This window comes from Equus przewalskii, chromosome 16, assembly GCF_037783145.1.
Source record: "Equus przewalskii isolate Varuska chromosome 16, EquPr2, whole genome shotgun sequence".
Lineage (NCBI taxonomy): Eukaryota > Metazoa > Chordata > Mammalia > Perissodactyla > Equidae > Equus > Equus przewalskii.
Window position 1 is genome coordinate 78,843,230 of NC_091846.1, and position 26,508 is coordinate 78,869,737.

The 26,508-nt window shown below is 45.2% G+C and overlaps 1 long non-coding RNA gene across 2 annotated transcripts in view; it reads left to right on the forward strand.

The window, feature by feature from the left end:
* LOC103540841 (uncharacterized) overlaps positions 1 to 26,508 on the forward strand; it is a 636,750-nt gene that overhangs the window by 276,361 nt on the left and 333,881 nt on the right. For both annotated transcript variants that reach the window (XR_011528271.1, XR_011528272.1), the window contains one exon: positions 12,931 to 13,050. This is a non-coding gene — a long non-coding RNA (uncharacterized lncRNA). The remainder of the gene's footprint in view (positions 1 to 12,930; positions 13,051 to 26,508) is intronic.

Genomic DNA, 26,508 nt, shown 5'->3' on the forward strand with positions numbered 1-26,508 from the left:
GAGTGCTTCAAGTAGGGGCCGAGCTAAGGCCAGGCTGGGGGCAGGAGCAAAGGTGAGGGAGGGTCACAAGCTCACAGCTGATCCCTTCTCTCCTGGCCTGGCTTTCCAGCACACGGACAAAAAGGGCTGGCAGAATATCTGTTTCCTGTTAAAAGCGATGTTTTCTTTGTGGCTTCTTTGGCTGTTTTATTATTGTTTGATGCTGCTCAGGTGCCAGGATTACAAGTGTAGGAGGTGGTGTGTATGATTCGCAGAAGCCCCAGCCTCCGTCAGTTTAGGCATGAAAATCCATATGAAGAAAGTGCAACAGAGCAGAGCCGGCAGGGGTGCAGAGGGGAGGATGGAGTCATTCCAGTGGAGGGGCGTTGGCTTGGGGTGGATGCACCATGGAAGGAAATGCAAACATTTGGTATGGACATGTCCGTCCCCCCCCACACATATAGATTATCATCTATCTATGATCTGGAGTTAACATGCGTCCTCAGAAAATGATTTGTCCAGAGTTATTGTTTTGATTTGGCCTAAATGTGCTCTGGGTTACTGCCTCTCGAACTTGATGGTGCACACAAGTTCCTTGGCATCTTGTTGAAATGCTGATGCTGGCTCTTTGGGTCCAGGAGGGGCCCGAGACTCTGCCTTTCCAACAGGCTCCCAGGAGATGCTGGTGCTGTGGGTCTGCGGCCTGCACCTTGACCAGCAAGGCGCTGGGCCTGTTAGTCAATGAGATCTGAGGACGGTCAGTCATGGAGAACCCGAACCGGCTGGGTCAGACTCCGCCACGGCTGACGCTGGGAGGGAGGAACCTCGTTGCCTGTGGAGCCACCCCGTGGCCTGGTCCACCTCGGGCTGCCCTGGGGCTCCCTGCCCAGCTGCAGCTGCAAGTGGCTGCTCTCTGTCTCTGACCCAACCTGGTCCTGTGGCCGGCTGAGCAGCCCTGTCTTCCTTCTAGTTCCGCAGAAGCAGAGCTTGGGGCGAGGGTTCGAGTGCAGGCCAGTTATTTGGGAGGATGGTGAGGGGTGGGCACAGAGCCCCTTCTACCCCTACAGTCTCCTCAGAAGAGCATCACCAGCCACTCATTCATCCAAATCAGAAAATGTGCTTTTGTTTACTAGTCATGTTCCAGTCAGTCTCAGTTCTGTCTCCTAAATAGCCCTCAATATCTGCTTCTCTGAACCGTCCCTGCCTCTGCCTACTCTGGGCGGCTGCCGCCTCTCACCTGGACCCTGCGCATTTCCTACCTGGCCTCCACTCATCCGTCCGCCGGGCCTCAGCGCCATGCATCCCCTCCTGAAAACGCAAATTTACCACCCTTCTGTGTGGAGCATCCAGTGGCTGCTCCTGGCCCTTGGGACAAACTCTAAAACCTTCAATACGGCGTAGAAGGCTGTCGTTTGGCCCTCCGTCTTCAAACTTCAAGTCACACCACTCACCCTCTCTCTGCTCAGGAATCATCACTCACAGTGGGACTAAGATAGTGTCTGTCTGTGTGTCTATATGTGTGTGTGTTGTGTGCGTGAGGCCGTGCACTTTGGATATGTTGAGTTGAGGAGAAAGAAAGAAGACCATGACCTTTACTTTGGGATGGATGGCATTTTTGTGCAGTTGCCCTAGAAGGTGGATGTCTTTATCCTGGATAGAAGTTTTCAGGCTCCACTGCGTGCAGTCAAGTATCGCTCCAGGCTGCCATTCCTGAGCCACAGAGATTTAAGTACCTGTAGTCTGTGTTCTATCTAGAATAAGTTCTCGCGACTGGGGCCTGGAATATACGTCACGGAAGTCACGCTTGCTTGCTATAGGAGATCTGGTTGAACAGTGTATTGATCTGAAGAGTGAGACCCTTATTTGGTTTTAAAAATGATTACAGTGACATATTTAATTGGACATTCATAGCCTGCAAGTTTGAAGGAGAAGAATCTCCCTCTAGCTTTTGCTCTCTCAACAGAAAAAATAAATTGCGCAGCACTGTCAGATCTTTTTAGACCGCCCGTTTTCCCTGAACCAGCAAGTTGATGTCATAAACCACTGCTAGCCATCCTACTGCTGTCCTGGGTCACCAGACTGATAACGTGCTTGTTCAGTGACGTCTGACGGTCTGCTCGAAATCAGCATTTTCAAACATGTTTACAGGACAGAGCAGTATTGTTACAGGTCTCACTGGTTCGATGGTTTTGGCATTATTTGGTAAGTGATAGAGACATCACAGCATGTAAACTATTGTTTTGTTTAAAACAAGAAGCAACAGAACTTTTCGACATGTTTTAGCAAATCTTAGGAAAATTCACAGGTCTCCTCCCTGTGGGTTTTGGAGGTGAAAGTGAAAAGTGATTTCAATATACACTAGTTCACAGTGAATCGTGGAAAATTAAGAGGAAGATTGTCACCCAGTGGAAAAAGATGTCTAGAAATATGTGAGAAACTTGTTCTTTCTTTCACTTCCAGCCTCAAGCTAAAAACAAACTCTCTCTCTATATATATTTCATCTCCAGGAAGAAGAGCAACTGTCCAGGTGTAAGGTGCGGAAGTACAGAGGTGATTTGTAAAACAGAGGAATTAGTACAGAAAAAGTGTGTAAACAAAACACACCAGGATTAACTGATGCCATTTTGGACTTGGAAAGCCTCTAATAGTGACGCATCCCTAGGACACCTCCATTGTTACCGAGAGCAGGACGTGCAAATTGTTTCTCTCTATGATTCGCCCAGATCACTTCCTCCTCTCTGCCCAGACCACCTCCAGACAGTGGCTGACTCTCCGCTGCTCCGCTGGTTTCTCCCCCTAAATGCAAGAGCTGTGCTGTGGGAATCCTGGCTCCGTTGTTTGTCCTGGAAAGAGGGCGGTACAGGGCACCGGAGGATGGCGAATTTTCTCCTCTCTTCTCCTTTCTCTTAATTCTATGGCAGTGAGCATGGGTAGCACACGGTTGCCTCGATTTCAAGGTGCTTTCCTCTGCCCCCTTCTTCCATTAGGCATCTTGCCTCTCTTGTGCTAACAGTGGGCTCCTCACCTTGCCCACAGTAGGCGCTTGATAAATAGATGTAGAAGGAATGGATGATTAAATTAAAGTATGTTTGTTGGAAGGACCTGTGGCCTCTGATACAAGTGCTCACATGTCAGGAGGAGAAGCTTAAATGAAGAGAGACTGGCAAAAGCAATTGGCCTCCTTGACCTGCCCCCATGGCCGCCCACCTCACAGGGGCTCTGGCTGGGGTCGCAGCACTACCAGAGGCAGCCTACTGCCCTGTCTACTCTCCCACCAATGCAACTTTTTTCTTTAAAAAAAAAAAAGAGTTCCTCAAGTCTATTTATCCTTATAATTCTTTTTGTTTAAAATATATTTTCTCTTCCTAAATCTTAATCTCATCTATTCTTATATTTTTCACTTCATGTCTAGTGGGTTTTAGACTTTTATCTTACTCTTCCCTCTCCGTCATCTTTTGAGCTTCTTATCTCAGTTGAGTTAGCTTTTTGGATTTAGCTTTTATTTAATCCTCATGAACCATATCCTCAACGCTTCTTTTTAAAGGAGGATGCTCCACATGGGCTTGTAGGCTTTGGGATCAGACTGTTCAAACACAGCTTGGGGAAGCTGTTTGGGCTTTGGATCTTGAAGGTCATCTGTAAGACGGGGACATGAGTGGGAGCCGGGTCATGGTGATGCTCTCGTAGTTAATACTGTGCACCTGCACAGGGCAAGCTCTCCATAATTTTTAGATGCTATGAGAGGGATCTTGATTATCATCATCTCGGGATTTTGAGTCTTTTGCTTTCCAATTTCTCCTTTATTTTCACTTATTTATTTCTACTTCATTGCCTATTTTAATCTATCTAGTATGTGGTTTTCCTATTTTAATATAAACTTAATCTCATTAAAATATAATTTAAAAATACGTCACAAATAAAAATAGCATAAAATAAATGTACAAATTAAAAATAATAACACTAACAATTGTTTATTCACCACTCAACTTGAAAACATAGCACATGGCTAGCCTGTGCCGCTCCCTCTCAGGCATAGAACTTCTGGTCTCCCACACAGAAACCGCACCACACTGTGTGTCAGTTATGTCCGTGCCGTTCTTCACAATTTCAGCACAAATTCATGTATCCTGAAACAGTGTACTGAATGGTTTTCTGAAATCGTTTTGCTGAAGTGGAATTATACTCTATGCCTTGCTTTTTCCACTCACCATTATATTTTTGAGATTCGTCCATTTTCACTATTTAACACAATTCGTTTATCCCTTCTGATGAGAGAGATATTTGGGTTTTGTACGGTTGCAGGATTTTTTCCTGTAGTGACCACAGCTGCCCTGGACCCTCTTGTACGTGTCTCCTTGCTCACTCTGCCGTAGTTTCTCCAGGTGTGGGATGGCTAGGTCACGGGGCATGCGCAGCTTCAACGTGAATATGTGGTGACAAAGTGTTTAACAAGTTGACCCCCTCCAGCAGTGGGAAGGAGTTCTTGGCTGCTCTGCATCTTCATAAGCACTTAATGTTGTCAGACTTTTTTACTTTTTTAAGAAATAGAGCCAGAAAGTGTGAAATGGTATTTCACTGGGGCTTAACTTGGCATTTCCCGGGTCGTAGTAAATACAGTCCGTCCTGTACCAATGACCACTGCTGTGAGATGCCTAACGTCATCTTTCACCTGTTTTTCCATGGAGTTGATGGTTCTTTTCTTATTGATTCAAGAAAGTTCTTCATGTCATCTGGATATTATTTCTTTGATGGTATATGTGTTGCATTTATCTTCTACCGGTTTGTGATTTATTTTCGTTTACTGTGGAATCTTTCGATGAACACAAATTCTAAATATCAATGCAGGTGAATGTATACATCCTTTCTTTTATGGTCTGTGCTTTTTCTAACTTAAAAAAATTTCCTTTATGAAATTTATAAATATGTTATCCAATATTTTCTTCTAAATTAAAAAATATCCTCTCACCTCTAGTCTACTAATCCATTCTTTTCGTATATGGTATGTGGCAGGGAGCCCAATTCTTGGTTTCTTTGCATTACCAGTTGTCCTATTCTTTTCCACTCAACTGCAATGCCAGCTTCATCAGAAATCGAGTTTCCATATATGTGTGGCTCTGTTTCTAGGATCTATACTTTATTCCATTTGTTTGTCCATCCTCATGCCAATACTACACCATCGTGATTACTATAACTGTATAGCAAGTCTCAGTATTTGGTATATGGTTTCCCTACTTTAAGCTGCTAATATGATAGTTATATTAATATGATTTTTAATGCAAAAGCAATCTGAAAATCCTGTAACAAACTCCATTTGGACGTGGCTTTCATTTGCTATTGATTTTGTTAGTATTTTTGCATTTGTGTACATGTGAGTTGTTCATGTGTGAGATCGGCTTGTCATCTTTCTCATACTACCTCTGATTTTGATAACTAGCCCAATAAAATGAGTTGAAGGAATGTTTATTCTTTCTAGAATCTCTGGAATGTTTGTGTGATAGAATTATACCATACTTGGTAGAACTCACTTATAAAATCATCTGTATTTTCTTTGTAGATAGATTTTTAAATATTGATTTAAGGCATTTAATGGTTACAGGATCGTTCAGTCCTTTTGGGGTCAGTTTGGCTAACTTGTTTTATGTAAGATTTTGTTATTTTCACGTTTTTAAAAATTGATCAGCCTAAATGTATTCCTAGTACTCTTTGATATTTTAAATCTCATCATATATGCATTATTACCTACTTTTTAATTTATGCTATGTGTATTTGATTTTCACTCTTTTTATCTTGATCATCTCCAGAGATTTGTTAATTTTATTCTTTTCTTTTTTTTTTTTTAACAACTGTTGTCAATCTTTTTCTTTTTCTTTTTCTTCTCCTCAAAGCCCCCCAGTACATAGTTGTATGTTCTAGTCGTGAGTGCCTCTGGTTGTGGCATGTGGAATGCTGCCTCAGTATGGCCCGATGAGTGGTGCCATGTCCATGCCCAGGATCCGAACCAGCGAAACCCCAGGCTGCTGAAGCAGAGCATGCAAACTTAACCACTTGGCCATGGGGCTAGCCCCTTATTAGTCTTTTTTAAAGAACCAAATTTTGGCATTGTTGATCATTTCTCCCATACCTTTATTTTCAATTGCATTAAATTTTGTTGCTTATCATTTCCTTTCTTTTGCTTTGTAGGATTTATTTGCTATTCTTATATTTTATTCATTTCCAGGCTGTTTTCTTTTCTAATATAATTTAAGGCTGTAAATTTGCCTCTTGTCATGACTTTGGCTGCATCCCACACTTCTTGATACCTAGCATTTTTATTATTGTTCAGCTTTAAGTATTTTTCAGTTTCCATTGTGATTACTATTTTGATCCATGAGGTTTTTGAAACTGTGTTTCTTACTTCACAAATACATGGATTTGTTTTAAAATTATTTTGTTACTGATTTTGAACTTAACATAATTTATTGAATCTAAAATTCTATACAAGGAGTATTCAGATTTCAGAAATGTTAAAGTGTGGAAAAAATGGCAACAGCAATTATAAGAAGTCACTGATTGTAAGATATATTGCAATTTAGAGATATTAAAAACTGAAAAATAAAATTGTGCCTTAGAATCTATAAAATTTTGTTGCAGTCAGAAATTATGTGTCTCTGTTATATTAGCTTCTCTAATTATGGTGCAATTCGCTTTACTTGCTAGTATACGGGCAATATTTGTAAATGTTTCCTTGAGTGTTTAAGAAAATTCTTCATTCTCTACTTCTATATATCCTATTGCATTAACTTCCTTAGTAATGTTAATCAAATATTTTATGTCCTTACTGATTTTTGTCTATTTGGTCTATTGGTTATTTATAGGAGTGTTTTAAAAATTTACCTCATTGATGCTAGATTTCCCACTTTCTCCTTGAATTCCATCTAATTTTGTTTTATATATTTTGAAACTGTGTTATTAGATACAAACCGTGCTTAGAATTGTTATGTTTTCCTGTTAAACTGAGCCCTTTATCAATACGTAGTGATCTTTTTTAAAATGTCTCTGGAAATGCCTCTTGCCTTACAGTTCTTTGTTTTTAACTGATACCGATCTATCAACACCAACTTTCTTTGGTTATTTGTCTGGAGCATATTTTTCCATTATTTTGCTTTTTACCTGTCTATGCCCTTATATTCTAGGTATTATAAATGTCATATAGCTGGTATTTTAAAAATTCAGCCTAGTTATCTTAACCTTTTAATTAGGAAGTTCTGTTCACTGGTATTTATTGTACTCACTCACATGTCTGAGCTCCTTTCTCCTGCTTCACTTCCTGCTTCTGTCTGTTCTGCCTTTCTTAGGTTTCTTTTTTCCTTCTGTTCTTTTACCTGCTTTTAAGTTAATTGAATTTTTTCTTCCTTCTTCATCTTATTTTCCAACTTAATTTGGAAGAAATACATTTGATTTCTATGATGTATTTGGTTACTCTAAAATATTAATGTCATAAACCATTTGACAGCTAATATTTACCCTCCTTACAGATGTCACAAACCCCTCAGGGTGCTTCATTATAAATTATATGTTGCAGTTGTTCTGGTTCTTAGTTCTATCTTGTTATTTTTAACCATAGAAATTGTATGGTATTATTTTCCACAGCTAATGTTTGTTTAGACTTCTCCACATATTTACTATTTTATTTGATAAACGTTCCTTCTTGCATCTCAGATCTTTTTTTCTGGGATCCTTTCTCTCTTCCTAGAGTTCACCCTATAAAAGTTCCTCTAATGAGGGTCAATCATGAGATTTTTGAAATGTCTTTATTTCATCATCATTTTTGAAAACACATTTAACTGACTTACAGTTTTAATCAACATCTGTTTTTTCCCCCAGCACTTTAAAGATACTATTCCATTGTCTTTGGCTTCCCCTATTACTGTTGAGAAGCCAGCTATCTTTCTAATTCTTGTTTCATTTTAGGGAACTTCTTTTTGTCCTCCCTGGCCATTTAAAAAAGTCTTCCTTTGTCATTAGTATTCATCATTTTTGCTAGGATATGTCTCAGTGTGAATTATTTTTAATTACTTTTGGGAGTTTATAGGCATCTTAAATGTGAATAGCCATGTCCTTGAAAAATGTTGGAAAAACTTCCACCATTATCCTTTCAAATACTGTCTCTCTCCTATTCTATTTTCTTTCTAGAATTATGATTATAAATATGATATTTTCTCATATTATGCCACACCTCTTAAATTTTATTCTATATTTTTCTTCTCTTTCCTTTCTCTATCTGCTCCATTCTGGGTAACTTTTGAGAATTGAGATCTAGCTTCCAGTCATATAATTCTCTCTCCAGCTGTATCTAGTCTTCTGTGTAACCTTTCTGTTAGTTTCTGAATTCAATTATTAGATTTTTCATTCTTTTAAAAATTTGGTTCTCAGGCCACTGTTCTATGAATGGTCAAGAAAGATTCCAGCTTTTGCTAGTGCACTTTGCTCATTGTTAAGTTCTAGCAGCTGTGCAAAATATGTTAGGAAGAAAAAATGGCTGTTTGATATCATTAACTTTTCCTTGATCCTCGACTGTGTGGTCAGAAATTGATTAGAGCACATGTGATCAGCTCAACAGAAATCCATGGATCTTGCTGTTTAAACCAAACCTGTGCACTAATACTACTTTGAGCTGTGGCCGGTTTGTCAGCTTAGGTAGGAATCCCAGGGAGGAATACAAAACGGTAACAGACCCTTTTCACTTAGATTATCAGTTAATGACTGGCTACTAGTTTTAGATGAGCTAGATGACTACCTCCATGACAGAGGATAGGAACAGAAATATTGTCCTGTGTGCTCTCATTTGGTGGCAAACCCTGACTCCAACTGATAAGAGGCTGTTTATAATCTTGATCCCATTTGTCATGAGCATTCATACACTTCACTGCAGAAATATTGATTTGCTTGATTATGGTCTGCTGCCTGCGATCCTCCGGCATGTTAAATAAAATATGGTATTTGACAGAATTTGCTTTCCAAAATTTGAAAAGTTATTGATTCTGAAAAGCAACTGGCCCTAGGGATTTTAGATAAGAATTTTAGTCCTGTAATACTTATGTCATTGTGCTCTGGTAAGAGTTAAATAAAATAAAGTATAGCTCTTTACGTACTGTTTGGTATCGAGTAAACCCTCCATAAACAGCAACTACTGCTATTGTTATTATTGAATAGTTCCAGATACCTCTCTGATTGTTGTACTTCCTAAAGTGGTCTTGGGGACAAGGGGGCAGGAAATATTGAGCCAGGCATCTTAATGTTTATATGATGTCTTGCATTTCACATATTTCAGAGTGCAAGGTATGTGAGCATTTCGGAAACACATTAGGCACTGATGTAGATTGGAGCCAGCAGGACTGAGAACTTAAATCTAAATGGTTCAATGGGGAGGGAGGGAAATGGGAATGTGGAACAGTCTGCTTCGGAAGTCAGAATCTGTTCTGGGGGTTATGAGAACCGTGTTGAAAAATTATTGGGGCAGCAAATGAGCTCCTTGCTTTCCAGCAGGTGGTCTCAGTCAAAGGGACTCAGCAGGAGGCAGCAGGGGAAGCATTTTCTTCTTAATCAAATTAGCAAATATTTTTAAAGATTACTTAATGCAAATATTTTTAAAGATAAATGCTGGCTGATTGGTTAAGTTGAAAAATAGCTCTTTGTTACACTAAAGCAATAACTCTTTGTAACACTAAAGCAATTTGGCAATATTTATCAATGCTCTTAAGAATGTCCATGTCTTTTAACTTACACTCTCCATTTGCAGGAATCAGTTTCAGAGAAATGATGTGAAATGGGAAAAAATGCCTATGCAGGAAGATGTTCATCACAGTGTAATATGTAGTATATAATAGAGAAAGACTAGATACTTGTGGGAATGTCTCGGGATCAGTGAGTGAGAGGAGGCCACGCCGTCTCTCGCCTCCTTTGTGGGGAGGAGACAACAGGGAAGCAGGATGCCATGTGCTGCCTGCTCCAGGCCCCTGTGTCTCTCCGCAGGCTCTGAGAATTCTGAGTCACAGACTGTACATAATACACATTTAAAAACGCATTTAAACATCAGTCATTTCCTCCTTAAGCTTTCCTAAACAGTGAACGCCATCACGACCCACTCGGGTGTCGTAAACAACGCAGATGCGCACTGGAGTTACTGCTACATTAGGATGTTCACACATGGAGCGCTCAAGTTTTTGCCTACATCCTAACGTGTGTTTCTCCGGTCGCTCACTGAGTCTCAACCGGTAGCGGATCCAGGCTTCTTGCAGACGCCTGAAGCTTACACAGTATAGCCCCCATTAAGGAAACTCATAATAAAGTATTATTATGAAATTCAAGGCCCATTCCCAGGTCCTTAGAAGGGGCTATAAAAGAGGCCTGAAGTTGAAGCTTCAGCAGTCTCATGATGAAGGGGCCGTGATGAATATGACCCCTGACTCAAGGCTGCCCTGAGCACCTGACCCGACCCTGACTCCTTGAGCCTTCTTCTCCTCTAGGCTGTGAGGAGACTGCAGGACTCTGCCGGCTGTACGTGGCGTCCTTGCTCCTGGTCCGGGGGGCGTCTCCCCTGAGTTCACCTGAGATGGTGCAGCCTGAACCCTCCGCCTGCTCACCTCCATTCGCTCTGCAGGAATCCGTGCCTCTTCCAGGGGCAATCCAACGGGCTTTTGACTGAGTGTTGCAGACAAAAGACCTGACGTTGTGACACAAGCTGCTCTCTGGTACAGCTGTGAGCCCACTTATCACTGAAAATTAGGGGAGAGACTCCTGAGAAAGGAAGAGAGACCCTACGAGTGAGGGGTGAGGGGAGAAGCCTAGAGGAAGGCTTCCCTTCTCACTGACCGAGGCTACAGTTTAGGGGTGTCAGGTGGAGGACTCAAGTGTTAGGGACGGATGGATGCCCCCGGAGGGAGGCTCCTGGAGGGTGGGAGGGTCTCCCCACCTGTTTACTGCTGATCCCAGCCCCCCGCCCAGGCCCGGTGCAGAGCAGACTCTTCACACAGTGACCCGAGCCTGGGTGGGGACGGGACGGAGCGCAGGGCTGCAGATGTGCAGGGCTGAAACCAGAGGGAAATTGGACACAAAACGGAGGTGAATGAGGGGGCCAGTCTAGTCCTTCCCACAAAGGAAATGAGCTCTGCCAGGAACGCGTGGAGAGTGGATCCCAAACTGCTGGCTGGAGGAAGAGAGGAAATTGCTCGCACTGAGAGCTCCTGCGGTGAGAGGGGTGTCGGAGCGCCACCTCCATCGGGCCCAGAAGGGCGGATGACTATGTCTTCAAGCACCGCCCTCCCAGGGTGAGGCCACTCACACTTCATTGAAAGGAGGGGATGCAGCATCCTGGGAATGTTTGAATTAGTGTTGAAAACTGCCGGGATGGTGCTGTGAAGGACCGGCACCAACGGACCAGCACAGAGATTCCAACATAGGTCTAAAGTTGAGCAAGGCTTGAACATATGGACCAAAAACCAACATGAAACCAACTTCTTGGGGCTAACAGCCTCCACAAACACCACAACTAGTTCCAGACATGGCAGAGTTAAATGTGAAAAGTTTTACAAAGTGTCTAAAGCAATTTATATCTTTTTAAAGCAAGAGGAAAAATGACTTTGTGAAGAAAGCATGTTGAATTATGGAAGCAGAAAATACAACCTATTAAACAACAAATACAAAATATTAGAAAGATCTCAAGGGATGGGAAGAACACGATCCCAAAGAATTCAGATCTGGGGGCTGATGCCTTGTTTCCATTGAACAAACTGCAAAGGAATTAACATTGTGCTTACACAAGAGGAGGCGGAAGTAAAAACATTTTAAATGTGGTGTAAAACCTTGAGAGAGGAATTCCTGTCAAATTATTAAACTAGTAAACATGGAAAAAATAAATAATAACTCAAGTGTGAGAGGCTGGATTGCACAAGCCCACTGCAAACTACTGCTGATAGCAGAGTGAATAAGTGTGAGGTTTCCTGAGAAGAGAGCCACAGAAAGATCCTTCAGGAGACGTGTTGTGGGACTAAGGGGACAAGAAAATTGGAAGCTACAGTGATCAACACTGAACACACCCAAAGCTGTCCACACGACCCCTTAGCTGTTTCTTGGCTCAGAGAAGCTGGAGAAAGGGTCAGGCCAACTGGCAATTGCACCGGGACTAGAAAGAAGTTTCTGCTCGCTCAGATGGGCCCCAAATAGTCTGTGTTGACCTCACCGCCGGCTTCCGAGATGGTCTGCTTTCAGTTCTTTGCTTCCTCCTCTGTGCCCAAAGCATTTCCTTCTTAACTCAACTGTGATAACAGCTGTGGTGATCCTGACGTAATGTCCACTGGCCACCTACAGTGGGCCGCCTGGCTGAGTGCGCTCACACATCGTTCCGGAACAGGAGAGCACCCTGGATGACCTGGATATTGCACAGAGACGGAGATAACAGACAGGTGGAGCCCAGGTACCCTGAAGTCAGGCTGAGAGGGAAAGGGCGTCCAGCCTGATTCTGTGTTCACATTCGCAACGTGAGTCATGACGATGTGCTGGGGCCTGGGCCCAAAAGGCATCGTTTGGAAAGGATTCCTCACAGTGTGGTTTTTAAAAGATTGTCTTGAATGTGATTATTCTAATGGAAAAATAAATGCATGTTGATTGTAGGAAAAGTGCAGTTTTTTAAAGATAAAATCAAGATCATAATGTATGAGACATTTTGTATCCTGAATTTTTTGGTTGGCACTGCATCATGAGAATTTTCCCATACCATTGAATGGTTCTCTAAAATGCTTTCTGAATATTACTCAGTGGTTCCTTATAAATGTGTAGTTATTAATTTTAAGTTTATTTTAAAGTATTCTTCTCTTGATGAACATTTAGGTTTTTATTCCCCAAGTTTGATATAAAAAAATTACAATTTACATCCTTGGTCCAAATCTGAGTGTATATTTCTGATTGTTTCCTTAGGGGGAAAATTATGAAATACAATTGCCAATTCCATCAGAGGTAAACATTTACAAGGCATCTGAGACACACTGAAAATCTGCACTCCGGAATTTCACACAAATGGACATGCCCATCAATAAGGTATGGAAATGATTTCTGATTCCTAGCTACATTTGACAAACTGAGTATTGTTATTTTAAAAAATCTTTGCCACTTTGACCAGTAAAGAAATGCTATCTAGTTTTAAGTTGTATTCCTTTGGTCACTAGTGAGGGTAAAGAATTTTCATGGGTTGACTGGCTATTTATTGGTCTGCATTTCTGAATTGCTTATTTGTATCCATAGCGCACTATTCTATGGAGATACTTTTTTCCTATTGATTCACAAGTCCTGTTTACATATGGAGGTATTCAATAGCCGTTGGGGTATTGTATTTCTTTTAAATATTTTCCCCAATTTGTCATTTGCCATTGTATATTTTTTAACAGTAAAAGGGTATGAACAATTTACGTTGTCAAATCCCTCAACATTTTTCTTACTGTTTCTATTTGGATGCCATGTTTACCAAACCTGTCTTCACACCAGATATTTATGCACATAAAATTTTCTTTCCCTAAATTTTCTTTATGGCTTTGTTGTTGCAATAATCCTTCTTTAGATGTGTGATATGAGTACAAGTGTTAAAATTTATTTATTTATTATTAATAGTTGAACAATTATTCCAGCAGGATTTACCAAATAATTCAGTTTTTCTCCACTGATTTAAAATACAATTTTATATTACTAAAGAATAAAACATAGCTCGGTTCTATTTCTGCTGTTTTGTCTGTTCTATTGAAGTCCTTAGTCGTCTGGCAGTTCTGTAAAAGCTGAGTGAGTGTACTCTCACACAGTAGGTCAATATGCAGCAGTGGCACACCCCATCATTATTTTCTCTTTAATGATCTTTGTCTTCCTTATTCATTTATATTTCCTTATATAGTTTAATATAACAGTTAAAATTTGCTAAACTATGTTGTTAGAATTTTTCTTGGAATTTCTTTCAATTTATTAAATAATTTGGGTTGAGTTGACATCTTTATAATACATGTAATGGCTTTCCTATCTAGGAATAGTATATGCTTATTTTATTTATGTCTGTTCCCTTGGTAAATATTTGCTTGATAAAGGTATATTTTTAATCATATTGATTTCAATATTTTTTATGTTGTGTGGTTACTCTGAACAGTTTTTTCATTATTGCTGATCTATAGGAATTATGTTAATTCTTGTACATTTGTTTTTCTCCTGATTGTGTAAATAGATACTGTAGTTTACTTTGAAATGTGTTATCATTTTTTTGAGAGAGAGGTGGAGGACAAAATCTGACTATATGGAAATAATGATAATTATTTTACAGACTTATCGTTCTCAACATTTCCTTTCACCTTTCTCTACCTCTAATAAATTATATGCTTTTATCTCTAATGGTTTGAAAAATAACAACTTAGATTTTCAATCTCTCTAGTGGCTACCCTTAGTGTTTCTAAGACCTGAGTTCAAACTGTTCTCTAACTATCCACATCAAAATTTAACTCTCAGCTATGCAAGATTAGGAAATTCTCCTTCCATGCTCTGAAGTAATTTCTGAACATCACTTATTATTATATGTTTAGAAATTATTTGTTAAAAATAATATGTTTAATATGATTACTAAATAAATCAAACAGTATTTAATATAATCTGGGGTTTTAGAGCCAGGTGGTAAGGATAGTGAAGATGATAATGCATAGTACTTTATTTTTCAAGAATATTTTGACCTTTAGGTTTGATTTCAGAATTACATTTACGATTACATAGATTTATTTCTGTGTTTATCTAAGGAGGTCCCCACATTGCATTCTGTGTTCGTGTCCCCCTTGGGTTCCCTGTGTCTTAGATACTTTGTTTGGGAAGATGGAGAGGGTAGTCTTCTTCCTGGGGTCTTCCTGTCTGCGAATGGGGTCTGGCCGGTTTGCACGGGGAACCAGCTTGCATGGGGTGAGCACTCTTGTTCACTGCTGTGCATGCGCCACAGAACGTCGTGTCCACGCATTGCCGGTTCATCTGCCGCATGACAAAGCCAGAGGACAGCTTCCACTTTGTTTATATGTATTTTTACCCTTAATACCCGAAGGTTTATGAGATTATTTTCTCGCGCTTGAAATTTAATTCACTAGCACATGGTTAGGAGTACGTCTCTTCCTTTTATTTTTTCCCGAATCCTTAGGAAGCGTTTGTGAAGTTTCAGCTCACGGCAGGTGTGCTCTTTGCTTGTTCATTCTCCACAGACATAATGTTTCTCTCTCCTTTAAAACTCTATCGGATCTTTAACCTGCACTCAGCAAAGGAGTTCAAGTTTGTCTTCCAAATCTTGCCTTGAGTTTTCTGTATTATCCGTCGGGCTCTTTCCTGCTTTGATGAAGATTTCAATTCCTCTGTTTCGTTCCGGTTTCTTGGTGACTCTCCCTTGCTCCCCTCTTCGCATCTCCGCTTAATTCTTACCTGTGTCCCTTCTCATCACAGTCTTTGTCTTCACCCCATTTCCTTTCTCCTGGTTTTCATGCAGCGTCTGTGATTTTATGGATTGTTATTGAGCACACAAGACGAATACTTTTAGGAAGTTTCTTTACTGTTCCACAGCAGATGCTTTTCATTAGTAGGTCTTTCCCCTTCCTCTTGGAAGGATTTCTCCTTTGTTTCCTGTGGTGGACAGTTTAGCAGACACCCTTCTGGATTCTCTTCTCTGCTCATCTTGAACAAGAAGGGAGACGAGGAGGGCAGTGTTCTCGCTGCCCCGTCCTGTCCGCTTTGGGACTATCAGGGTATTTTCCCCGTCTTCAGGGGTGGGAGGACATTGAGCTGGTGTAGCCCTTTTGCACTGAGGAAAGCTGACCTGTTCCTCCTCTAAATGCAGAGAGAAGCACACATTTATGGATACTTTTAAGAGTAGTCCATCTTTCTTCCTTTTTCTAAAACTATGCATAAAATGCATGGCTCAGCTCCTTCTCCCTCTTTCTATTGCAATTTTTTCATTCCAAAAGGTATGGCATTTTTGGTCACGACAGGCCCTGAGGGGATATGCAGACTCTCACTGCACCCTGCCCCAGGACACTGTCCCGTCTGCCGTGGCAGGACGAGACGATCTGTATGTCTCCCTGATTTGTATGCAAAATAAGTGATATTTTGTACTACTGTAAACAGTTACAAAGTTTTACATTTTATTTATCTCCTTGACATGCTTGGTACCATCAAGTAGTCATAATTAATGCAAAGAAAAAATAGCTTTTAGAAGGGTATTTCACGGAGTCAACCATGCACAGGACATTCTTTAAATCCTGCTGTCTTTGGAATCCCTTTCTGCTGTTTATATTCCCGTGGGTACTCAGGTGGTTCCGGTATTCTTGTGGGGAACCAGAACTTCTCTCGAAGTGGCAGTGAGAGAGAGAGGAGCTGGGTAAATATTTTTTAAATCGTTACTGCTCTTTTTAGGGGAAAAGACAAATGGATGAGGGACAGTCGTTGTCGCCCTGTTAATTGAGAACTATTTGCAGTAAACTATCTATATCACACACGGCATAATCCTTTCTCCAAGTGAAGGTCGGGAGAGGGCATCTTATTTTGTCTGCAAGTATTGATGCGCCCGGGAACGTCACCTCTTGGTTCAGAGCTGGACCGTCCTTGCGAGTCGCGAGCCTCCTGACCCTGCAGCAGGCAGCTCTCTGAGGAAGGTGCTTGTGGGCCACGACTTGAGCCTGGGTGCCGAGGCCGTTATTTTTCCTAAACTAGTGACTCTCTGTGAATCACGTTGCACAGAGCTGGCATGCCGCGCGTACCCAACAGCTCGTACTTGTGGTGGGGGGCAGTCACGTTGTGGTTCACCGGGATTGCTGGCCCGCCACCTTCGGGCACAGGGCAGGACTGCAGTGTCTGGCCCGCTGTTAAGCAGAATGGACCATATGACGGGTGTTGCTTCTGGGTCAAAGACTTACTTGTTGGCTAGGACCCTCCCGAGCTCTGTTCCACGTCTGCCCAGAAACCGGCCACGTTCAGGAAGGCGCTGCTCCACCGGCCTGGGGGAAGCAAGCCCATGCCGACGCGCAGTGGATGCGTGGTGTGAGCAAGAAGTCAAGCTTCACTGGCTTGCTCCGGGAGACCGTGGAGTCACCTGGTCTTGTGGCACCTGCCGATTCTGACTGCTATGTGACTTTATACAAGAGGTTTTCACCAACTCACAGCTGTATAGAAGGGAGCCCCCTTCACCTTCTTGGAGGTAATCTCGGCCTCTCTGTCCATCATCGCGGCAGCAGAAGGGCCACCAGAGAGGCTTCCTCTCACCCCTGGAAGCTGCGACTGGATCGCGTTCTGTGGAGAAAGGACTTTGTAGATGGGATTAAGGTTATGGATCTGAGGACAGCGAGATCCCCCGGGTTGTGTGGTGGACCCAATCGAATCACATAAGGCCTTGAAATCAGCTGGTGAGAGGAGGCAGAGGGGAGCTCAGAGGGACCCAACGGTGAGATGCACTTGACCCGCCCTTACTGGCTTTGAAGGTGAAGGCGGCCAGGAGCCGGGGGAGTGCACAGCTCGAGGAGCTGAGAACAACCCGCACACAGTCTGCCGGGCAACGGGCCCTCAGCCCTACAACCACAAGGACATGGACTCTGCCAACAACTCAAATGCACCTGGAAGCAAGTCTCCCCCAGAGATGAGCCCACCAGGCCGCAGCACCTCATTTCAGCCTGTGAGCCCCAGTGCAGAGGAACCAGCTGAGCCCACCTGGACTTCTGACCCACACAACTATGTGACGACCCATCTGCATCACTTTAGGAGGCTGAGTCTGTGGGACTCTGTTACAGCAGAAATAGGAAACTAGCACACTCTGCTAGCAGACTGGGTTTTTGCCTCAGTTTCCCTGCCTGACACGGCAGCCTGCCCCGAGCCCCTGTCTTGTCTGCAGCCACGACAGTTTCCTCAAGCATTCGTCCTGGGCCCTGCAGTTGGTGGGGCTGAGGTCCTGGCCTGTCCTGTGGCCGAGCCTGCCCGAGGTGCGCAGGGCAGGGTGTCCCACCTACACTACGTCAGCTGCGGGCCCAGCGGTGCCCCCGGTTCACCTCAGCGATGGCTACATGGAGCTCCCTATGGCTCGGCAACAAGATGCGCTAACATGGTCAGCCTCTTGCTTTGTCTTCTCTAATCCCCTAGAGGGGACAGGAGAGTCGTGAGTCAGGAGGCAGGGGATCCGCACAACGCCGTCCTCAGGGGACACAGGTGGCACCTATGCATCCTTTAGACCGAGCATGCTGTCCTGTCATGCTGCTTCACGCCCGCCGCCTGTTTTTATTTAGTTATTTCTGTTTGCTTGGCATCCTACATGTTTTCTTCTAGGCATTAGTAATAATGACACCAATAATAGTACTAACAGCTAGCACGGATAGAGCGTTTACCATCTGCCAGGCCCCACCCTAATCGCTTTCCTTATAGTCTCCCGTGACTCTCACAGCAACCCCGTGCCACGTAGCGTGGGATGTCTTCTTCTGTGGTTCTAGTCTTACGGATCTTCCTCCCCTCTTCTTTAACTGAATATTTCGAAGGGAGAGACTTTCGGTTTGTGTACGAGAATAAATTCCCTAAAGGGAAATACGGCCACGCAGCTCTGGGGACACACACCATGGCTTTCGCGGACAGGAGCACACGCGGCATCACGGCTCGTCTGAGGTGGGTGGGTGCTGAGCAGCAGCAGGCTGCTTCTGGGCCTCTTTCCATGAGAGTGCCCTCAGGACCATCGCAAACCCCCAGGCGCTCTGTGTGGCTCCACGTGTCCAGGCCGGCCTCGGGCAGAGAAGCCTCCCCTGGCCTGGTCCACTTGCCACCACAGAGCTGGACTGCCTTTCAGAAGGGATTTGCACGAGGCCTGCTTGTGGCCATTGCTGATCTGCCTGACCCCACCGGCCCAAAGGTGGCCTGCATCCTGGCTGGGTCAGCACCAACACTGGTCCATGGCTTTGCCACATCCCAAAGCACAGGCCTTCACAGCTGGCCTGCAGCCTCATTTCTCCTGTTGTCCTGTCTCCCCTTCCAAGGGCCTTCCAAGGCCAGCGCCATGCAGCTCCACGCACCCCCGGGGTCCGGGCACTCTGCCGTCCCTCCTTGCCCTCGCTTCCCTCCGTTGCACTCACAATAAAGGCTCCACACGTGAGCTTTGTCTCAGGCCCTGGCAAGCTGAGACAGAAATTACTAAGACTAAGGAAGAACAAAAAGGAACACTTACGTAAAAGGCACACAACTGATCAGGAATTTCAAAGGGCACATTTTTGATGTAATGACTGCGTTCTGGTGCCCCAGATGCTGTACACTTCCCATGCCCGGAACTTCCTCCTTCCAGTCTCTGGCTGTTCTCCATATGGGGTCGTGTCTTTTCCACCTTTTGGAAGCCACTTGCCGTGTGTCTGGACCTCCTTTTCAGGTGGCCCTCTCTGAATGCCAATAAATATCTGAGCTTTAAAAGGACAGCAAGCAACTCTTACGATCAGTGTCTGAGACTCATGTGCTTAAGACATCTCGTTCCTCATCCAATGATTACTGTGTGCATGCCGCAGCTATTCGGCGAATGTCTAACTAGCAAGTGGCAAACAGGATGCTATGTATCCGTTTGACAACAGGAAGCCATTTAAAGTTTAAGAGCAGGGCATTCTGTGATGAGATTTTTAAGAAGACAACTTTGGCAGCTGTGCAGGAGATGAAGGGGAGGGTAGTGACGTTGCAGACCGAAGGACTAGCTGGGAGGCGATTGCAGAGGCTCAAATGAAAGATGAAGGCTTGAGGTCAAGCAGAAGTAGAGACGAAAAAGGAAGAGCAAAACCATGAGCTGTCCCAGGGTCGCCCGTTGGACATAGGAAGCTGTTCCTTCCTGATCCCTAGACTTCAGGCTGAGCGCTCTCATTGCTACCTGTCAATCCAAGAGTTTATTTTTGGAGGATCCACCTTGCCTGGATTTTGAAGCTTAGAAGGAACCAGAGCCAAGATGAGGGGTTGGCCACCCCTTTGGACTGTGTCTTTCAGGAAACAGCCACAGCGGGTACTTTAGGGAGAATATTCCAATCGGCAGAGAGTGGAGGAAGCGTTGTGGCCACTGGGAGACTCGTGAAAGGAAGGGCCCAGGTGAGGCGTGGTGAAGCCCCACTGAGCTCTGTGAAGGGAATCTGTGCTCTTCCTCATGGCTGCTCCCTCGTCTCTGCACTCTTCCTGTCATTGTGCCGCTCTGATAGTGACCATCGTATTCTGTACCGAGTCGTGGTGGCGAGTGCACGTATCTTAGATCTTCCCGCCCTCGTCGTGCCATCTGTAGGGCCTCCTGCAGAGCAGGCGGTCAGTCTCTGCGGAATCAGTGCTCTTCTGCTGGCTTGCTTTACCTTCTGCTGATCCCTCTGCCTGGAATGCTGTGTCTTCTCCAACATGCATCCATCTCAACACTGCGACCTAGTGTAGCATCCTCCTCCCCAGGAGGCCTTCGTTGGCCCCCTGCCCCCACCAAGGGCATTTCTCTGTCTCTCGTGGCACCCAGGCTTATCTGTGCCGCTGCTCCTGAAATCAGCCTCCTTGTCCTTCCCACCCGCACTGTGAGGTCTCGGAGGGACGGAACTCGCCCTGTTCATGGCGGGATCTCCAGCACAGAGACGATGCCCACTTAGCACGTGGTAGGCCCTCAGTGAGGGGTGAACTAAATTGAAGAATCAGAGAAATGACTCTGAACCAAATTCATTCCTGTGGTAGACTGCAAACTGTGGCCACAGATACCTTCCATTCGAGTATGCCCGTCCCACTGCAACGTCATTTGGTCAATCTCCCCATCAAGAGGTAGGGTCTGTTTCCCCACCCTTAGATTCTTGGCTGGCTAGGGACATCCTTTGACCAATAAAATGCAGCGGAAGTAACATATTGCAGCTTCTGGGCCTATGTCTTAACAGGCCTGCAGCTTCTGCCTTCACCCTCCTGACCTCCTACCTGAGGCTCCCAAGTAGAGAAGCCGGTCTAGCCTGCTGGAGGATGAACGAGAACCGAGCAGCCCCGCCAACAGCCATTGCCAACCACCAGACGTGGGCGTGACGCTCAGCCCAGCCAGCCCTCCAACTGCACACAGCCATTTGAGTGAGCCTAGGCAAGGCCTGCAGAGGGACCTCCCAGCCAGCCCACATTATGGAAAATAATAAATCGTTCTCAGCCACTAAGTTTTGGGGATGGTTGTTATATAGCAAAACCCAACTAGCACAGTTGTCTTGGATCTGAAGAGGAGAATGATGCAGATAAGGTGATGATGTCGACCATCTGAACTTACCAAAATAGTGGGAAAACGACATCACTGGCTTTCTGGTGGGTTCTCTCCCATGAGCTGATGTTCACGGCTCTGTCAGAAGCACAACCGAGCCAGAAACATATGGTTTGGAGACACGTGTCTCCCAGGATGCTTGCGGGCTGCAGGTGAGACACGCTGAGCAGGATGGTAATGATGATTGTTGCTGACGATCTTGGGGGAGCACAGCGGAGCACTCATGATTAAGTCAGCACTCTGCGGCAGTGTAAATGGATCTCGACCACAGAGCTTTGCAGTAACCAGGTGGCTCGGGGAGGCACCCGCCAGCCAGATGTGTAAACACCCCAGCTTGGAGTGCCCTTATGCTCAGAGTTGAAGACCGCGGATGCTGCGTGCACGTCCGGGTAAACAGCATAGCAGGCTGACTTCTGAACCAGGCGGAGCAGGAAGAGGGATGGGTGTGGTTCTCAGCTCTCTTCCTTCACCGGGTCATGGAGAAGGCCCTGGCCAGCTGGCTTCAGGCAGAGCCCAGCGTGAGAGGCTGGTTCTCTCCTCTCAGAAGCAATTCACATCTTTAAAGCCGATTAATGAGCCGATGAGATGAGCAGTGCCCGGGCATGAAGTGACAGCTCATTTCCATTCGGCAAACACGTAGGACCTGCCTGCTGCACACCTGGCTTGGTGTTCAGCTCTGGAGCCCAAGGGTGAGAGAGGACATCGAGGCACGCAGGCTCTGTGAGGGGAGAGTCCATTCGTCCTATCCAGTCAGTCCCATTCGTCAAAAATGTAGATAAATATGTTTATGTTTAAAAATGTATCTAAGCACACCTGTGTTGGCATAGAGAGGCCTTTCTTAGCTTGGCCTTATCCAGAAGAGTTTTAGATTTTGACCCATGGCTGAACCTGACTCTGGAGCCTAACGCTTGAGAAGAGGTCAGGGTGATGCGCTAAATAAACAGATCAAAGGTCAGAGGTCAGAGGAAATTACACAGACCTGAGACTCAAGCGTGAGGCGAAAGCCAGGCCCCAACCCCTGCCCATGTCACAGGGTTGAGGGTTGAGGCTGGGGTGGCAGCAGAGCCCATTTAGAGAGCAAAAGTGCTGACTCAATGCATCTTGTTCACCTGGGGACTGTTGCTTTAGAAAGAAAAGAAGTTTTCCGTTTCCTTGCACCGCGTGGATCTGGTTTCCAGCTGAAGTGTTCTAGGGTAAACCAGTTCTAGAGTAATCTAGAGCTCTTGGCCATCTCGTGAGCAGACCTTTCCAGATTCCATCAGATGAGGGCGCCCCGCTCTGTGTCACTGTCTGGTACGAGGACACCAGCCATGTTGGATTAGGGCCCAGAGTTCATCAGAGAGGGGGCTGCAGGACCAAAGGGCAGCCCGTGCCCTGAGCTTGTCCACCTGACCTGTGAAGAAACTCTTCAGACTAGGAAAGATGGCCAACTTCGGAAGGCCTCGTGAGGAGCAGGGGCCTGAGCGCCCTCCTCCCACTGGGGGTTGTCTGGCTGTGCTGCGGTGGCGGCCTGGCTGGACAGGGCAGCTTGGGCACAGGTCCTGCTGGCCTCTTTCCCCCACGCACGGTTGGAGCCTCTCCCAGAGGAAGCCTGGTGACGTGGCCGCGCCGTGGCCCACCTGCTCCGAGCGGCCTCTCTGTGTCCCAGGTGCAGTGGGGCTGGTCTCCTCTGGGCTCTGGGTTCTGTCCCCAGGAGGCCCCGCTTCCTTTGTAGCACTGGCCGACTCCAACGTGAGTTGTCATCTTTTTCTAATTCCTTATCGTCTCAGTTTCCTGGGCCCGCTGTAACAACGTACCGTTAACAGCAGAAGCTGGTCTCTCATGGATCTGGAGGCTAGAAGTCCGAAGACAAGGTGTGTGCAGGGCCGTGCTCCCTCAGAAACCTGTGGGGAAGGGTCCTCCCTCACTTCTTCCAGCTTCTAGTGTTGCCGACCGTCCTTGTGTCCTTGGCCCGTAGACGCATCGCTCCAGTCTGTGCCTCTGCCTTCACACGGCCTTCTCCCCGTGTGTCTCTTTTCCTCTTCTTAGAAGGACATCAGTCACATTGGATTAGGGGCCTACCCTGCTCTGATGTGACCCCATCTTAAGTAGTTACATCTGCAATGACCCTATTTCCAAATAAGGTCATATTCACAAGTACCAGGAAGGACATGATTTGGGGGTGATGCTAACTGACCAGTACACTTATCAAATGTTCTTTCCAGGCTGTTGCTTTAGGCCAACTGAGCATGTGGATTCTTCCCTGTGACTGGGCTGCCTGCGTTGTGATGCAGGCTGGGCCGAGCCGGATGGATGCAGAGTCTGCAGGGGCGAGGGGAGGGGAGGACACATGTGCTCTGCTCTCCCTTCTCCCTCTTGCTTCCCGGCCCCACAGTCACGGCTGCGATCTGCCTTTCCACCGCTCTCCTCCAGGATCCTTTCACTCCTGGATCTGCAAACTCTCCTGTTGATGGTATGCCCCCTGTTGCCACCTGGCCATGTTGTCTAGATCAATGAGAGCACTGATTGACTTACCAGTAGTTTCTACTGAGATGAGTCAGCTAGTGGGCGCAGGGAGCAGATAGCTAGAGACAATTAGCTCCCCAAATCTACCTGTTATGTGGGCAGTAGCTGCCCCCCAAGGTTGCAGCAATAGTAATTAAGGCAGCTAAATTTCTAAACCAGATAACCCCCCAAATATCAGGCGTAACACATCAGCTTATTCCCAGCTCCCATTCAGACCATTGTGGGGGTTCCTGGTGGGGCAGTTCTCCAGGTGGTGATGCAGGGATCCAGGCCCTTTCTGTCTGGTGCAACACCATCCTCAGCATGTTGCTCCCAAGGGCACCAGGACATCGTCTCCCCTCCAGCCACCAAGAAAAGGGGAGAAGAACATGGAGCATGGCTCTTGGGAGGTGCAAGCCACTTTCTTCCCCGTTCCATTGCCCCTGCTATGTGCACGGTCCAGTAGGAGAAACAGTGTGGAACGAGACAGAGGGAGCCTGTCCTCACAGGGCTCATGTTCTTATTGGGTTAGTGTCACCACTGACCCAGTCGCCCAAGCCAAAATTCCATGCATCAGCCCACTTTTCTCGCAGGATTTCTATACCCAGCCAAAATCTCAATCAAGTTCGACATTTGGTTCAGTGTATTCTTCCTCAGTATCTCCTAGATCTGTCTTCTCCTTGACACCTGCCACCTGGACCACCACAACAGCCTTCCGGCTGATCTTGCCTCTTGTGTTGACTGTCTTCAGTCTCCGTACCACATTCCCAACAGAGCCATCCTGATTAACTAGAAATCAGATTGCCATATGGTTTCAAATACAATCGTTTCCCCAGGCTTACTGCATAAGGTCCAAATTCCTTAGATAAAATACACAATCCTCAGAATCAGGCCTCTGTCAACTTCTCCACCCTCATCCCTCAGCACCCCCTCACTTCTCTCCAGAACTGTGCACAACATGCCCATTCCCACCAAACCACCTGAGGTCTCGTGGATACTCGTGCCTTATCTCCATGCCGTTGAAGGAATACGGTTCCTTCTTCTTACCCTCTTGGTGAACCCCGATGAATTCTTCACTTTTATTTTTATTACATATTAAACATGCGTATAGTTAAAAAGCTGAGTCATTCAACAATATTTGCACGAGACACAGAGGTCCCGAGGCTGAGTTTATCTCTCCTCCCAGACAAGCACGCTCAAGTCCTCTCCGATTCTTTTGGTTTTTCTCTGCACATTCCCAAATAAAAGTGCTTCGATGGCTCCTTGTTGAGTTTCTAATTTTAGGCATTTATTTGTTTGAGTTTCTACTGTGAAAGTGGAGTAGCTTTTTTTTTACCACATGCCACCAGCCTCCCAGGCTTATAGTACAAACTTATTTTCCATGTTTTTACGTTACAATGACTGTCAAGTGCTATTCGCAGTTAAGACACGCAGTGCACCGTGATGACTTTTCCTTTTCCGCACACATGTCCTGGAGTTAATTGTCTTTTTACCCCTGTGTTTTCTATGTATTTATAACTAATTCCAACCCAAGCTCTAAGTCTCGAAAGCCCTCAATATTTTCAGGTATGCCGGATATTTTATCATTTTCATCTTCTTGGAGAATCTCTTCCTGAGTGTCTTCTAATCCAGACTTGTTTCCAGTTCCTCCTGGGGCACCGGTGCCTCCCTGGGACCCCGCCTCACCTTGTCTGGGGTCCCTTGCTTTTCTCTCCTCTTGGATCTCTTGTTTCCTGGACCTCGTCTTCTCCTCTTTCCTGAGTCACTCCTGCTTTTGTTGGAGCACTTGCTTCAGTATTTTGCTGATAAAGTGTACACAAGTGGTATCTGAAAATAATCTTTATTTTATCTTCATTTTTGATTTGAGATTTTTGCCGGATATCGTTTTCATCCAGGGTTTGGAAGGCATTTCTCTGCTGTCTTCCGGCTTCCTCGGTTGCTGTTGAGAAGGCTGGTGCTGTTCTGATCCTTTGTCTGTGAGCTGGTTTCTTTTCTCCTCTGTCCTAGAGCTCCATGATGTGGCACCATGACGTAGGTCTTTCTTCATGCATGGTTCTGGGCACGTGGTGGGCTTCCTCAGTTTGGAAACTCATGTCCTGGAGTTTTCTGGAATGATTGCATTGGTGATTTCCTCCTCTCTGTTTTCTCTTCCTAAAACCTCTATGATTTGGACATTGGACTCCTGGACTAATGCTCTGATATTCTTATCTTTCCTTCTTATTTACTATTTCTAAATTTCTATTTCTATTTTCTGTTTATTTGAGTTTTTACTCTAATTTCTGGGAAGTTTACTTATGAGCTTTCCATTTCTGACATCATATATTTAGTTTCCACTTTGTTCTCCGAATGATCCCTTTTTATAGCCTCCTGTTCTTGTTTCTTCAATATATCATCTCTTATCTCTCTCAGGATATTAATGAAGTTCTCTGTAAAGTTTGCTCCCTTCCTGTATAGTCTTTTATTTATCAGAGTAAATGTCTTCTCGCTTGTGTGTTTTAATCTCTGTGTTTCAGATCAGAGCCTTTGCTCATGTGTCTGGTGATACTTGGTTCCTGGTCGTATTTAAGAAGGAGGCAGTGGGCCGGCCCCGTGGCCAAGTGGTTAAGTTTCTGAGCTCTGCTGTGGCGGCCCAGGGTTTCGCCGGTTCGGATTCTGGGCGCGGACATGGCACGACTCATCAGGCCATGTTGAGGCGGTGTGCCACGTGCCACAACTAGAAGGACTTGCAACGAAGATATACACCTATGTATGGTGCAGGGGGGGTGGGGTTG